At 36.7% G+C, this 16,865-nt stretch overlaps 1 pseudogene; it reads right to left on the bottom strand.

Annotated features, from left to right (window-relative positions):
- Window positions 1–15,242, bottom strand: part of LOC101397945 (large ribosomal subunit protein uL11 pseudogene) — a 47,480-nt pseudogene extending 32,238 nt beyond the window's left edge.
- Between the last annotated feature and the right edge of the window lie 1,623 nt (window positions 15,243–16,865).

Below are 16,865 nucleotides of genomic sequence, written 5' to 3'. Positions count from 1 at the left end.
TTGCCTGATTGCTCTGGCTAGGACTTCCAGTACTATGTTAAATAGGAGTGGTGACAGTGGGCATCCTTGTCTGGTTCCTGTTCTTAGAGGGATGGCTTTCAGTTTTTCACCATTGAGGATGATATTAGCTGTGGGTTTCTCATCTATGGTCTTTATTATGTTGTGTTTATTTCTTGCTTTTAAATTCTCATTTTTGTTCCAGTTAGGTAGCTTTGCCAAATAGCTGAGTTCTGGATAGATGAAATAGTACTTTAACTAGACAAGACAATATTCTAAATACTTGAATAGCTGAGTTGTATTAGGAAGCTTAATAGCATATCTATATCTATATGTACATCTCTATACACACACATACATGTGTGTATGTGTCTGTAAAATTTTACAAAATTGTAACTGCCTTGTGTTGTTCCTCAATATGATTGAAAGTTCTATTAGAAGAAATTGAAACTTGTGTGTGGTAACTACCACTACAGTAGCTCACAATCAGTGCCTAATAAATCCTTATAGATATCTGATACCTATATTCTCAGTCATTTATAAAAATCAGCACAACCATATATATCCCAAAAGATTGGAACCAGACACTTTCTTTTTATATGTCAAATCCAGAAAAATGGCTTAAGATACTCATTTGCTTGGCAAAGGGAGTGAAAAATTCTATCCTGTTGGAATAGGATAGTCCCTATCCTAGGCATCTCTCTCTCTATGAGTTCTTGGAGCCCATAGAAGCACTCCTTTTGTTCCTAAACCTATAAACTATTATATCCAATTGAATGAGAGATCCATATCATTAAGTTTTGAGTAAAAGAGAATGCATTGTGTAGCATACTGTAGTTGGAGGACTTTGCCTTACATTGCAACTTGCAGAATTTTTGTATGTAGATAATTATTGGCATGAAGTTGAATTTGAAAGCCAACTTGCTTAAAGGAGGATTGCCATATTGTAAAATATACCTTGACTTGAGATTTATACTCTTCTTTATGACCATATCTTTGACTGAGTTTATGATTCTTTTCTACAATAAAAACATGTTCCCTTAGAAATAATTTAAGTGAAGACAGCATCCCAAGTGAAGGCTATATAGGATAGAATGTGTAAAGAAAAATAAAAAGTAAGTTGCCCTGATAAAACATGCTGTGGTTTTATTAAAACACTTTATCTCCACAGTCCCTGTTTAATAACATAAGTGTTTGGAAACTTAAAAAAAAATATTAGTATATCGAAGTCATGTGTCTAGACTTTATTAATATCCTGACAATAGTCCTCAGAATGCATGAAAAGTAATAAACCAATTTTCTATGGAGAAAAAAGGACATATATACTTTTCAAACATACAACTGATGCAAATCTGAATAATGCCTTATACACACACAGATCCACACAAAAATTTATCTTATATTAATCCCATATGATGAAAACAAGAATATTGAGCATTTTATTGTAAATTGTGTTTTTATTATAATAAATATAGATAAAATATATGCTGAAACTTAGGTTTTTCCACCATACACAAGATCAGGAAACTCAACAAAACATTGATAAGACCTCTCTTGTTTTAATAGTGATTGATATAAAAATATTTTTCAACCACCTGCTTGTTGTTAGCTCAATAGATACGTTGGTGCAGGGCTGCAGGTTTCTATATTTCTGACCTTTTGCACAATTACAATTTTATTTGGTTTCAAACTGCAATTTTGCTCAATTACTTCTGATAATATGTGTGTGTTTCTACTGAGTTGATCTTGGCCTTCAGATGGTTGTACATAACAAGTAGAAGTAACCCACTTTTAACATCTTTGTTTTAACTACTCTTATAGCACAGCAAGTGGAACAGACCTATCTGAAGTAGTCATCTACACAATTTCTTTCTACATACTTCTAATTCATCTGCATACATTAATAAATTGATCAGTAACCTACCTAATTGGCACACTAATAACACATTAGGAGATTTTCTGAAAAAAATGTAGAGTAGAAAATCAGCTAGTTTCTAGTCTTTTTTTTTTTTTAAAACTGGTCTGTAATATGTGTCTTACAATGATAAAAATAATAATAGCACTTATATGTCATGAATACTTATTGTATGCTAGAGATCAGGTTACTTATCCCACATAATCCTCAAAAGCATGTCCCCGGAATAGTGAATATTATCATGTTTTAGAACTGAAGAAACTTAGACGTTCAGTAACTTTTCCAAGATCACAAATTATTAAGTGTTGGATCCAAGATTCAAATCTAGTGATGCTTTAGTGTTTAATCTCTCAAAACTCCCCTTCAGTATGATAGAAAAACATTTAAAGCAATCAATAAAAACATAACCATTCTTAAGAACCAGAAAGGATGTCCTCTGCAGATCAAGTTATAGAGAGATGCTTAGAAGTTACAAGGGAGATGGCACTGCATTTATGGAGAAAAGTACAGAGGAAATAACCCAAAATATTAGAGGTAATAGTGGTTACTTTCAAATAAATAAACCCCAAAGAAGCTACATGCTTAGAATAAACAAATAAAGGATTGAGAGTAGGAAATAGAGCAATTATCAAAATAATTAATTAAAAAACTCTTTTAGAACAGCTAGCCCCACTGGGTTTATCTCCTCTCTTACAGTATGGCTACAAGCAAGCCATGGCTTTGGTGCCCAACTAAGCGGCCAAAATCTGTTCTCCAAAGAAACTGGATGATGCTTCTGGGAAATGATCCTAGTGTGAATGGTGGGGTCTGAAAGAGAAGCAAGTTTGAGAGTGAAGTAAACCCAGATCTCCACAAAAATTACTAAGGAAAAATAAACAGGTACGTTCTGCCCTCCTTAAGAGGAAAATATGTTGATCTGCCCCCTCAACTTTTGTCTTAGACTCCTTGGGTTCATTTTTGTTTGCAGCAAGGTGTAGACAATAATTAAATCAGCAGACTTTCACAGTTGTAAATATCCCAATTAATTTTATGATTAAATTTTATAATAGCCACTGAAGGAATGATCTTGGCTATTCTTAGAGCCTTCCAATATGGAGAATAATAGGTGAGGCAAGATGGATTAACAAACTCCATGGTTTATTTCCATGGCTGTGGTCATACCAATACCAAAATAAATATGATTCCCAAGAGCTTCCTAAGTTCCAAAGTTTTGTGCAAATTCTTTAATTTAGCACTCATATTATCTTATTCTAAGTTCTCTATTCAAAGCCCACCTAAATGTTAGCCATCCATTACCCACCCAATGTGAAACTAATAAGTCCAAATCTAGGGTACCCCTGCTTAATACATTCTTGATTTCTATGCAGTATATTCATTATAACACCGTTAGTATAAGGAGAAGGTCTCATATTTGTGACAAGTAGTAATCACATTCATACCATCTATTCTTTATCAAGACCTTATTTAGATTCCACCTGTCAGTGGTTCATCACACTTTTATGATCACAGGGATGTAGAATCTTTTAAGCTTTGTGATATTAGCTCACTTATATTATCTTCATATATCTCACACTCATTGCTCTGTTCATCTCATACAGTATTATGGCTTAAGTTGCCATGTATGTGGTAATGGCTTCTATGGTAAAGACTGCTAGCTGTCCACCAGAATCTATTCTCTCCTTCTTTCATAGTAATAGAACTGATGCTGGGTACATGACTGTCCAATCCTCCTTGTACTTGCTGCATAACATCATACCATGGCGGTTACCCAACTTTGGCCATGCAGATGATACCAGTGTTAAAGATGTTGTAAGGAAACTGAGTTCCTTAAAGACTTTGAAGAGAAGAGTTGACTTGCTCAACTGGGTGGTGTCATACCTCTGTTCAAAATTCTCTATTGTATCTCAATATTAGAGTAAAAACCAAAGTTTTTTTTAATAACATATGAAGCAATACACTTCTATAGATCAATATGACTCACATCCTTGATCTTTCAGATCTTGATTCAAAAATCACCTTCTTTTTGAGGCTTTCTCCAGCTATTACACTTAAAATTGTAGCCTTCTCACATTTCTCAGCCTTTGCCCCACTTTAACTTTTCCCTTTATACTTAACACTATCTGAAAATTTTAATATTTCACTTAGTTTTCTTATTTTTCTCTTACCCATAAGAATGCAAGTGCTAAGAATTCATATATTTTTTTAAATGTGACAAGAACTTATTTCCTATAATTCTGTGGATTAAAATTTGAGGTCAGAGTCTGCTGAGTGTTTTTTCTGTTCCCATAATACTGGCTGGGGTTGTCCATGTAGCTGTATTCATCTGGGAACTCTGCTGGGGTTAGAGAGTCCAAGATAACCTCTCAACCTACAGAACTTCTCTTGTGGCCTCTAATCATTCAGTTATTTATTCTGGACATTCTTACAGCATGGCAACTGGGATCCAAGAATGCAAGACCAGATGCTGCCTAGATTTCTGTGAGGTTTAGGCCTAAAACAGGCACAGTATCATTTGGACCACATTATGTTTGTCAAACCAGTGTAATGTAATTCTCATTAAAAAACTATAGAATGTAAAGATCACTATAAAAATATTCAGATAACATAGAAATATATATACAAAACCTTCTAATCTCATTTTCACATTTCATAACTACTTTAAGCCCAAAGTGTGTGTTTGATAAACTTTTTTACATTTACATTTTCCGTATATGCAAAAACAAAAATATATGATTTTTACAAATAAAAATATCATACTATAAATATGATACTACAATGCATATTTTCAGTCCATATTGGTCGTTAGTATTATTTTATTAAATCAGGTTTATTGGCTCATAATTTGGATATAATAAAATTAACCCTTTTGAGGTGTACCATTCTGTAAATTTTGACAAATATAGTCATGTAACTATTGCCACAATCAACCTAGAGAATAATTCGATCATAAAGATCATAAAGATCATTATGAGACAAAACTATAAACCTATTAAATAATTGAAAGACTATACACTTAAATCAAAAGGAAACAGATTACATAGTAAAACTTTTAACAACAGAATATTGTAAACACTGTAAATAAATGAAGATATTTTTGATTTCCGTAACAAAAGATTGGTTTGTAGCAGACCAAAACTTCTGATGAGTCTGACCAGAAAATATGGGCATAATAAAGAAATAATCTATTTCAATGAATTAAAGAGATCACACACACACAAAAAAATTGACAGGACAAGATGTGAGAGTAAATGGAAGACCAAAATAGTGCCTGACACTCAGCATTGATTTCTCCCCTCAAGGCTTATGCTGATTCAAAAGTGAGAAGCAGAAAAACCAGAGTCACTGGGTGTCTTATGGAGCTACTATAACAAAAGATGAGTTCAGGGTTCACCAAATAGGAGAAGCCTTAGTCAACACCTCACACTTTCAGTTGAGACTTCCCAGGCCACACTCTAGAAGTAGACATGAAATAGAAACAAAATAACTCTCAAAAAGACTAAAGTTCAACTTTGAATTGTTTCAAATTCTGACTAGATTAGTGACCTATTAAATCTTGCTTATCCGCCAGAAACAAAAGTAAACAATACATAGAGGAAAATAAAACCATACAGACTCTGAAATTATCACTACAATCACTACAATATAACAGTCTTAGCAACATCTTTTCAAACACCACGTCTGACCGGGCAAGAGAAACAATAGAAAAAATAAACAAATGGGACTACATCAAACTAAAAAGCTTCTGCACAGCAAAGGAAACCATCAACAAAACGAAAAGACAACCTAACAATTGGGAGAAGATAGTTGCAAACCATACATCTGATAAGGGCTTAATCTCCAAAATATATAAAGAACTCATGCATCTTACCAACAAAAAAACTACCAACCCAATTAAAAAATGGGCAAAAGACCTGAACAGACATTTCTCCAAAGAAGATATACAGATGGCCAACAGACACATGAAAAGATGTTCAAAATCACTAACTATCAGGGAAATGCAAATCAAAACTACAATGGGATATCACCTGACGCCCATCAGAATGGCTATAATTAACAAGACAGGAAACAACATGTGTTGGAGAGGATGTGGAGAGAAGGGAACTCTCATACACTGCTGGTGGGAGTGCAAACTGGTGCAGCCACTATGGAAAACAGTATGGAGATTCCTCAAAAAAGCAAGGATAGAACTACCATATGATCCAGCTATCCCACTGTTGGGTATTTATCCAAAGAACTTGAAAACACCAATTTGCAAAGGTACATGCACCCATATGTTCATTGCAGCGTTATTCACAATAGCCAAGACTTGGAAGCAACCTAAGTGCCCATCAAGGGACGAATGGATAAAGAAGGTATGGTATATATACACAATGGAATACTACTCAGCCATAAGAAACGATGAAATCCAGCCATTTGTGACAACATGGATGGACATTGAGGGTATAATGCAAAGTGAAATAAGTCAGAGGGAGAAGGTCAAATACCATATGATTTCCTTCATTAAGTAGTAGATAATAACAACAATAAACAAACACATAGGGACAGAGATTGGATTGGTGGTTACCAGAGGGGAAGGGGGGAGGGAGGAGGGTGAAAGAGATAATTCGGTACATGTGTGTGGTGATGGGTTGTAATTAGTATTTTGGTGGTGAACATGATGTAATCTATGCAGAAATAGAAGTACAATGATGTACACCTGAAATTTTTACAATGTTATAAACCAATGTTACTGCAATAAACAAAAAATTAAAAAAAAAGTTATAGATAAATATATATCAGATATAATTATAAATTATGTAATGTTTAATATGTATATAATATAACCATATATAATATCAAAAAAAATAAAAAAAAATAACTGAAAAACAAAAGAAAACCCTTATGAGATTGACCTATTGATATTATCGGAGGATACATGTTATCTATTGCTGCACAACAAATTACCCCAAAAATGTACCAGATTTTAAAAAAAGATATTTATTATCTCACACAATTTTGATGGGACAGAAATCTGGGAATGGGTTAGTTGGCAGGTTCCTGCCCAAGAGATCTCATGAGTTGTGGTCATGATTTCATCCAGGGCTGCAGTCATTTTAAGATTTGACCAGGACTATGTATCTTTTTTCAAGGTGGGTCACTCACATGCTTGTTAGTGCTGGTTTTTGGCAGGGACCTCAGTTCCTCACCACAAAAACCTCTTCATAAGCCTGTGAGTATCTTTATAATATAGCAGCTACATTTACCCTAGATGAGTAATATGAGACAGACCAAACCAGAAACTGCAAAGTTTTTATGACTTGTCATTAGAAATCAAACACCATGATTTCCAAATTATGGTATGGGTTACAAGTATCAGCCCCTTTCTATGTTGGAGGGGACTACAGAAAAGTGTGAATGCCAGGAAGCAAGGACCATTGTGAGCCATTTTTGAAACTAGCTAAATAAAAGACTTCAAAATAAATGTGACAAATATTTTTAAGAAATTATATAAAGGAAACAAATGGGGAAATAAAAGACTAAAAACACAATAATTAAAAATAAGAACTCAATAGAAATTTTCACTTTTGGATGAGATGGTATAACAGGGACCAGATCTACCATAGATCCTAAATAAAACAAAAACAGAGGCAGGTGAAATACTTGAAATAATGCTTTTCAAGATGTAGGACACTATGTGATAAAGGAGACAGGAAACAAACAAGTTGAACCTTATAATTTCCCCAGCTTACTACTCAGAGTAGTAATGAAAAAATAAAATGGATGGGATTAATGGCATATTAGACATTGCAGAAATGAATATTAGTGGACTTCAAGAAGTAGTATTAAAATGAAACACAAAGAACAAAAATAATCAAAATCAAATGAAAAGAACACAAGTAAAATATGAGACAACTTCAAGTAGCCCAAAATATGTGTGTAGTTGGAGTGCTGAAGTGGGCAGAGAGGAAGAGACAGAATATATACTTTAGGGAATAATTGCTGACAACTATCCAAATTAGATAACAGCTATAAAACCACAGATTGAAGAAATTCAGTGAATCACAAGCACCAGAAACATGAGGAAACCTACAGGAAGTTGCATCATAATTGAATTTCCAAAAACCAGTGACAAAGAAAATATTTTTTAAAAGCAGCAAGAGAAAATGACACATTACATACAGAAGAATAAAGATAGTGAAGACAGTAGATTTCTCAGCAGAAAAAATGCAAGTGAGAAGGCAGTGGAGCAACACCTTTAAAGTATTGAGTAATTAAAAAAAAAAAACTATCTGCTTAGGAGTCTGTAGAGAGCAAATATATTATACAAAAGTGTATGTGATACTTCCAGTTTCAGCTACAACACTTAAACCGTTTAGCAGTAGTTGCTTACCTCCTTACGATAAGAAAAAACTGGAAAAACTGAAAATCAGTGACTTTTCTTGGATTCATCAGAGAAGTGAGAATGCAAGGCAAACTGCCTCCCTGAAATGTGTACAAACAGGTGAATTCAGAATCACAATGTTCTTCTTACCTGGAGCAGAAGCTTCTGGAGCCACAAACTTGTAGGAACATTTAAATGGTAATTTTGACAAATCGATGGAGGCTGAGTGTGGACTATAGTGAGAATGAGAAACTCCTGAGAGCCTCACACATTTGTGAGCTTTACCTCCAAGAATCCTACCAGGTTCTCATAATAAAGATCTGAGAAATATCCCTTCATGGCTTTGTCAGAGGGAAGGAAAGAGTCATCCTTTGTTATATATGCCCAGCATCTTCTCCATAGCACAGGACTATTGTCCAGGAGCAAATACTTAGTCATAGCCTTGTCCCAGATCCATAGGAAAAGTCATTTTGTTCATTCTAACTCCCTCTGGCTCCAATGCCTCACCTAAGGAGGAAGAGGGAACTATACAAGAAGAAACACTTGTGAGGGTCACAGGCCAGTGACACAGGCCCACTAAAAGACTAATATTTATTTGAAAGACAATAAAATAATCCCATACCCAAAAACCTTACCAACACATCAACCAGGGTTCCAATTTAGTAGTAGTGGATTGCAGCTGAAAGAGTTGCAAGACACATACTCTGTATGAGGAGGAGTACTTAAGGATGGCCAAAGTCAAGAGGGAAGACGAAAACAAAAAAAGGAGAAATTTGAAGCCTCTGGCACCTACAACTACAACAAATATTTAAAAGAGCCCATCTTCTAGCAAGATTAACATAAATTGTAGACCCAGAGGCCTATTTAACTCAGTTACTATTACTAATATAACTTGTCTAGTTTTCAACAAAAGTACAAGGCATTCTGAAAGGCAAGAAATAAATACAGTATGAAGAGATAAAGCAATCACTAGAAACAGACTCAGATATGGTAGAAAAAAGGCAAAGAATATAAAATGCCTTACCTGTAAGAACAAGTGTAAGAATGACAGTGGACTACAATTCAGAAACCATACAAGCAAGAAGACCGTGAAATAAAATATTTAAAGTGTTTAAAATAAAAACACCAACCAAGAAATCTATATAGAGCAAAATTATTTTTCAAAGAAGAGGGAAAGAGAATATTATGGTTTGTGCTCTGATACATAAAATGCATGAAAGTTGTCACTAGAAAAACACTGAATAAACAGAAATTCAACAATATCTAAGAAGTTATAGGTATCAAAAAATTGATATCTCAGGGCAAACTATCTTTCTGAAAACTGGAGATACCAACAAATACAGTCAATTACAGCTTATTGGCAACATAAGCTAACGGAACCAGTAACTAATAGGAACACTTAAATGGTAATGGACAAATTACTGGAAACTGAGTGTGGACTATTTTGAGAGTTTAAAATTCCTGAGGATCTGGTCTTAAGGCCCTCCCCCACACTTTTTTGTGAGTTTTGCTACCAGGACCCCCACCAGCTTCTCATGGTGAATATCTGAGAAAAATTCTCTCAGGAGATAAAGGAAAATTAACTATGTATAAATACACCTAGAGAATTACGTTCTCCATAATAAAGGTCTGCACCAGGGGAAACTGCTTTATCAGAGCCTTATCTGATCTGTGGGAAGGGCTATTAGACAATTCCTGTCTACTCTAGACATCATGACTCACATAAAGGAAGAAAAACAGACTTAAATTTTTTTTAAAAAATATAGCCAGCCAGAGAATAAAGTCAACTTAAAAACTTGAGATTTAATCATAAAGCTATAGAATGCTTCGCCTCCTCAATCACTTGCCAGTGCATCACAGGGCACCAATATAATAATAGTGGATTATAGCTGAGAGAGTTGCAAGACATAGACTTTATTTAAGAAGGAGTTTCTAGGGAAACTCAAAGCAAACAGGAGACAAAAGGAAGGACACTAGAGAAAATTGAGCCTCTCATGTCTATGGCTACTGCAAACATCAAAAATAGCCTAAATTCCTAGCCAGATCAACATAAAACCACTCAAAAAAGGCTTATCTACCTCAATCTCTGTTAGGCAACCTCAGAAGCTCTCATGAGCTGGAGAGAGTTAGGCTGTCATGTGTCAAAGTAGCCAATTAAAGCGACAAGCCAAAAATGAAAGTAACAGTCAAGCCTTTAACCACTGTATTGTTTTCCTAGGGCTTCCATAACAAAATACCACAGACTGAGTGGCTTAAACAACAGAAATTGATTTTTATCACAGTTCTGGAGGCTAGAAATCAAAGCCAAGGTATCTGCAGGTTTAGTTTCTCCTGAAGCCTCTGTTATTGGCTTGCAGATGGCCACCTTCTTGCTATGTCCTCACATGGCCTTTTCTTTGTTAGTATATCCCTGGTGTCTCTTTCTCTTTTTACAAGGAAAACAGTCATATTGGATTAGGATGTCACCTTATCTGCCTCATTTTAACTTAATCACCTCTTTGAAGGCCTTATATCCAAATACAGTCACATGGATTTAGCCCCACCCATATGACCTCATTAACCTTAATTACTTAACTTTTTAAATAAAGGCCTTATCTTCAAATATGGTTACACTCTGAAGTACTGGGGATGGAAACGTCAGCATATGAATTTTTGGGGGGACACAATTCAGTCCATAATTCTCTGCCCACTGGACCCCAAAAATTCATATCATTTTCACAAGCAAAATGCATTCACCCCCATCCCAACAGCCCCAAGTTCTTAACCCATTCTAGCATCAACTCTAAGTCCCAAGTCTCATCTAAATATTATCTAAATCAAGTGTGGGCAAGACTAGAGGTATGAGTCACCCTGAGGCCAAATCCTCTGGAGCTGTGAACCTGCGAAAGCATACAAGTTATCTCTGTCCAAAATACAATGGTGGGACAAGCATAGGATAGGTATTCCCATTAAAAAAAGGAAGAAATTGGAAAGAATAAAGGGGTCACAAGTCCCAAGCAAATCTAAAACCTAGTAGGGCAAATCATATTTAGTTTTAAGTCTTAAGAATAATCATCTTTGGCTTAATCCACTGTCCTTTGGGCCTATCAGGATAGCAGCCGACTTCCAGGCCCACTGAGGTGGTACAATATTCCCTTCATCCCTAAGTGGTGGCTTTGCATCTTTGGCTCTAGGTGGCAGCATTACCACCTCAGCCATAGGGGGCAGCTCTAGCCCCATGGCCTTGGATGGTAATGCCACTCCTATGGCCCTATGTGCCACCACTGTCCCTGAGGTCCTAGGTTGCGGCAGCCTGGCCTGCTGAAAAGAAGGAGATGGTCTTGCCCTTTGAAACCAAGAAAGGGACAGCTTGCCCCACCTGGGGCCATGTCCCTTGGTCTATTCATGAAGTGGCATTCTAGCAGTGGCAGTGCTACTTATCTCTGAATCAGCTTTGGGGTCATCCGTTCATTTTTTCGAATAAGACATGCTCACAGGAGGATAGTTTTATTATCCTATTCTGTATAATCCCAGGAGTCCAACAGACTTCCTTCATTTTGTCCTGTCTCTGTCTCCTTTAGTCCAAGCTGATAGTGTTTCTTTTGGTATAACCTCATTTCTATTTCTGGATTCTGCTGGGTTGGCTGCTGAGATCCATGAGTCACAACCATAACTTCTTCATCATATGATTTTCTAGCCATGCCTTTAGTGTTCTCTCCAAAACATGCTTTTCTGCTTTTTGCAGTATGGCTACGTAAAGAATTTTCCAAATCTTCAAGTTATGGTTCTTTTTTTATTTAAAAATTCCTTCCATTTATCTTTCTCCTTTAGCATTTTACTATAAGCAATAAAGAGAAACAGTCTAGGCCTTCAAATCTTTGCTTGGAAATCTCCTCAACTAAATATTCAACTTTGTCACTTACAATTTCTATTTTTCACAACACACTAAAATATTATTTGGCCAAGTACTTTGACACTTTATAAAAAGTATCACCTTTCCTCCAATATTTAATAAGATGTTCCTCCTTTCCTTCTGAGACCAAACCAAAATCACCTTTAATGTCCATATTCTCACTAACAGTCTCTGCAAAGCAATCTATACTTTTTATAACATGCACCAAAAAAACTCTTCAAGCCTCTACCCATTATCCAGTTCTAAAATCACTTGTACATTTTTTAACAGACTTTATTTTTTAGCACTTTTAGGTTCACAGCAAAATTGAGAAGAAGGTACAGAAATTTTCCATGTACTTCCTCCCGCACACACCAACATACCCCACCAGAATGGTACATTTGATACAATTGATGAACCTACACTGATATGATGAACCTACACTGACACATCATTATCACTCAAAGTCCATAGTTTACATTAGGGTTCACTCTTGGTGCAGGCTAGAAAAAAGAATGTAGTTTAGCAGAAGTGGGGACCTATGGCCATTCGATAAGTAACTTGCTTGTGCCCCAAGGACTGCTCTGGCCCAATCATGTATATATCAGTCCCGTTTGATGATGGAATGCTGCTATGCACACCCAACTTTATGGCTTGATGGGTCATATAACACTCAGTTCATGATGGAGGGCTCATGTTGCATGATAAATGGCAGTGCATGGTTAAGCATTCAGTCTCTAGTAAGGCCTAGTAGCAGGCTAAGAGTTGTTTCTTAAAAGGAGAGTAGTTATCCACAGAGGATGTCAGTGTTGTGCTCCAAAATCTTAAAAGCCTGTGCTGCAATTTACCTATAAGGGCTTGCCAAAGGCTTCAAATGGCATCCCTATCTGCCACTGACACTTCAAGTACCATAGGCATCTGCTGGATCATATGGTTCAAATGGCAGAGCAACTTGTATGGCAGCCTGGACCTGTTGCAAATCCTTATCTTGTTCTGGACCCCACACAAAACTAGCAGACTTTTGGGTCACTCAGTAAATAGGCCAGGGTAACACACCCAAATAAAAAATATGTGCCTTCAAAATCTAAAAAGGCTTGCTGAGCATTATGCCTTTTCTTGGTTTAGGATAGACCAGGTGCAACATCTTATCCTTCACCTTAGAAGGGATACCTAAACATGTTTCGCATGATGGGACATCTAGAAATTTCACGGAGGTAGAAGGCATCTGAATTTTTGTTAGATTTACTTGACAGCCTCTGACATGCAAATGTCTTACTGGTAAGTCTAAACTAAATGCTACTTCTTGCTCATAATTGATGTCATAATTGATGACATTATATTAATGTCATCAATATAATATACCAGAATGATATCTTGTGGAAGGGGAAAGTGATTAAATCCCTGTGTACTAAATTATAATATAGGGCTACAGAGTAGATAAAATCCTGAGGTAGGAAAGTGAAGGTCTATTGCTGGTCTTGCTAGTTGAAAGCAAACTGCTTGTCTTGCTCCTTTTTAAAAAATATGGAGAGGGGCTGGCCCGGTGGCATAGCAGTTAAGTTTGTGTGTTCTGCTTCAGCGGCCCGGGGTTCACTGGTTCAGATCCCAGGCGTGGACCTACTCACCACTCATCAAGCCATGCTGGGGCGACATCCCACATGGAGGAACTAGAAGGACCTACAACTAGGTATTGGGGCTTTGGGGAGAAAAAATTAAAAAAAGAGAAAGATTGGCAACAGATGTTAGCTCAGGGCCAATCTTCCTCAAAAAATATATATATATATATGGAAAAAAAAGTATTTTTCACATCAATAGCTGCATACCGGGTACTAAGAGATGAGTTAATTTGCTCAAGCAATGAAACCACATCTGGTACAATAGCTGCAATTGGAGTCAACACCTGGTTAAGCTTATAATAATCCATTGTCATTCTCCAAGATTCATTTCCTTTTGCATAAGCAAAATAGGTGAGTCAAATGTAATGTGGTAGAATCACCAACCCACCCCTATATCTTTCAACACCTTGATGTTGGTACTAATCTCTGCAGTTCCTCTAGGGATGCAGTATTGCTTTTGGTTTACTATGTACTCAAGTAGACGTAGTTCTACTGGCTTCTACTTGGCCTTTCCACCATAAAGCCCTTACTCCACAGGTTAGGAAACCAGAGTAGTGATTCTGTCAGCTGCTGAGTATGTCTACTCCAATTATGCATTCTGGAACTGCGGAAATAACCACAAGATGTGTTTGGGTACTCAGTGGGCCCACTGTGATACAATCCTGAGCTAAATCTCCTCTGATTCTCCACACAAATTTATTTCTAAAGGTCATGGTAAAAGTTGTGTCTTTTGGACTCTCTCAGGGTTAGTGAGTAGGCTTCAAATGACTAATCCATTCTAACATTCCAATCTCTCTCTAAGCCTTTGAATCTCTTCTACATTAAAGTAAAGCAGGAGGGCCGGCCCCGTGGCTTGGTGGTTAAGTGAGCGCGCTCCACTGCTGGCGACCCGGGTTCGGATCCCGGGCTCGCACCGACGTGCTGCTTCTCCGGCCATGCTGAGGCCGCGTCCCACATACAGCAACTAGAAGGATGTGCAGCTATGACACACAACTATCTACTAGGGCTTTGGGGGGAAAAAATAAATAAATAAAATCTTTAAAGTAAAGCAGGTCTAGCTTTGCTAACTCACTCATTGTGGACCACCTTTTGGTCCACGTTTCAGCCAATCAACCAAAGAAATTGTTAGAGCCCTTTCTAACTCTCTAGACTGCGACATCAAATGCAGAATCTTTGCTTAGTAAGCCCATATTAAATAAATTCAGCCTGATCTAACTTTAAGCTCCTTCCACCACTATTCCTCATCCTTAATATCCATTCCCACACATGTTCCCTGGACTTCTGTCTCTATAAATTAGAAAATTCATGTAGTTCTTTTGGAGTATAGCATACCTCCTCATCGATTACACTTTGTACCTCACTTTTAGGGGCCTGCTGTGACTTGAGTCTAGTTATAGGTTTGGAAGCAAACAGGGGTTGCTGGGGAGGGTCTTGAAAATAATTAGCATTGTCTTGCAAGGCAACTGCCTCAGTGGAGGACATTACAGTTTTCTCAGGCAATGAAAGATTAATCCTCTTAGATGGAGTTGGAAAGGCTGTTTCCACTGGGGATGGAGAGATTGCTTCTACAGCAAAGACTCATCAGAATTTAGGCTCTTCCCACATGTCCTCATTCCAACTTTCAGGATTCCATTTCTTCCTAATCAATGCCCTTACTTCAACAGTAAATACACTGTGAAGCTGGAAGTTCAACTTGCGTTGAAGTTCAGCCAGTCATAGGACAAGATTTTGAGCTTGATTTTCAGTAATAACAGCCCTGCGGCTATAGTACATAAGGGTCTCCTTCAGGGCACACATAGAAGCTTTCAGGTCATCTATGCAGCAATTCAACTGGGAATTCAAATTCCTAAGCACATCCTTTTCTTTCCCCACCTTGCCTGGTGACATTAGGGGCAACCAGCAATTTCATATTCATTAGTTTTACAAAGATATTAAAAAGTATCATATACACAATCCCTCAGACCCTTTCTTCTGATAAATGGTTCGTTCAGAGTATTCAATGGTAATATTTTGCATATATCCGTTATCAGATCATACCACGGACTATCAGTGTTCTCTTTACTACTGAAAATAGAGTCATTAGTGTCTTTAAATCTAATTAGATTAGTGAGTCAATTCCAGAAACCCCAGATCCAATTCAGAAAACTCATCCTTAAAATTTAGTTATATACGTATGTGTGTGTATATATGTATACACATACACATATATCTGTATATACATGTATATATATACAGAGAGAGAGACTTATTATTACAAATTTGTTCCCATGATTATGGAGACTGAGAAGTTTCAAGATCTGCAGGCTGTGTCAGCAAGCTGGAGACCGACCCAGGAAAGCCTATGGTTTATTTCTAGTCTGAGTCAAAGGTGTGAGAACCAGGAGAGACAAAGTCTGTTGGCTTGAGTTCCTGTCCAGTGTCTCGCAGGCTTGAGACCTAGGAAAAGCCAATGTTTCAGTCTGAGTCCAAAAACAGGAAAAAAAGCTGATGTCCCAGTTTGAAGGAAGTCAGACAGGAAAGAATTCTCTCATACTTGGGGAAGGATCAGAGTTTTTGTTCTATTTAGGGTTTCATCTGATTGGATGAAGCCCACCCAATAAGGGCAATATGCTTTTCTCAGTCTATTGATTTAAATGTTAATCTCATCCAAAAACACCCTCACAGAAACACCCAGAATAATTATTGACCAAATATCTGGCCACCCTGTGGTTCCTTCTAGCTGACACATAAAATTAACCATCAAAATTTTGTTATATGATTTAGATGATGAATCAACTTGCTGTTGGAAGGTGGTGATTATTCAATAAATGCTGGTGCATAAATGGCTGTCTACTTGGAAAACAATAACTTGTTATTCACATAACATGAGCTCATTCTAGAAATTTTTGAAAACATAAGAATAAAATAAAATCTCATATGTAATTTTTTTATTCAGATGTAAATATATAAGTATATGTATAAGTGTGTATGTATGTGTGATTTTTAACTCCTGGCATTTGTGGTTTCCTTTTGCTAAAAGAAATGGTAAAGTAGAATGTGGTCAAAAGTGGTAAAGTAGAAAGTACAAAGACAAAATCAGTGTGTACTAAACTGGATCATGTTTTT

The sequence above is a fragment of the Ceratotherium simum genome, chromosome X, assembly GCF_057802395.1.
Source record: "Ceratotherium simum simum isolate JZ-2026a chromosome X, ASM5780239v1, whole genome shotgun sequence".
In the NCBI taxonomy this organism is placed as follows: domain Eukaryota; kingdom Metazoa; phylum Chordata; class Mammalia; order Perissodactyla; family Rhinocerotidae; genus Ceratotherium; species Ceratotherium simum.
The sequence above is the reverse complement of the archived record's forward strand: the minus strand, read 5'-3'. Positions and strand labels throughout refer to the sequence as shown.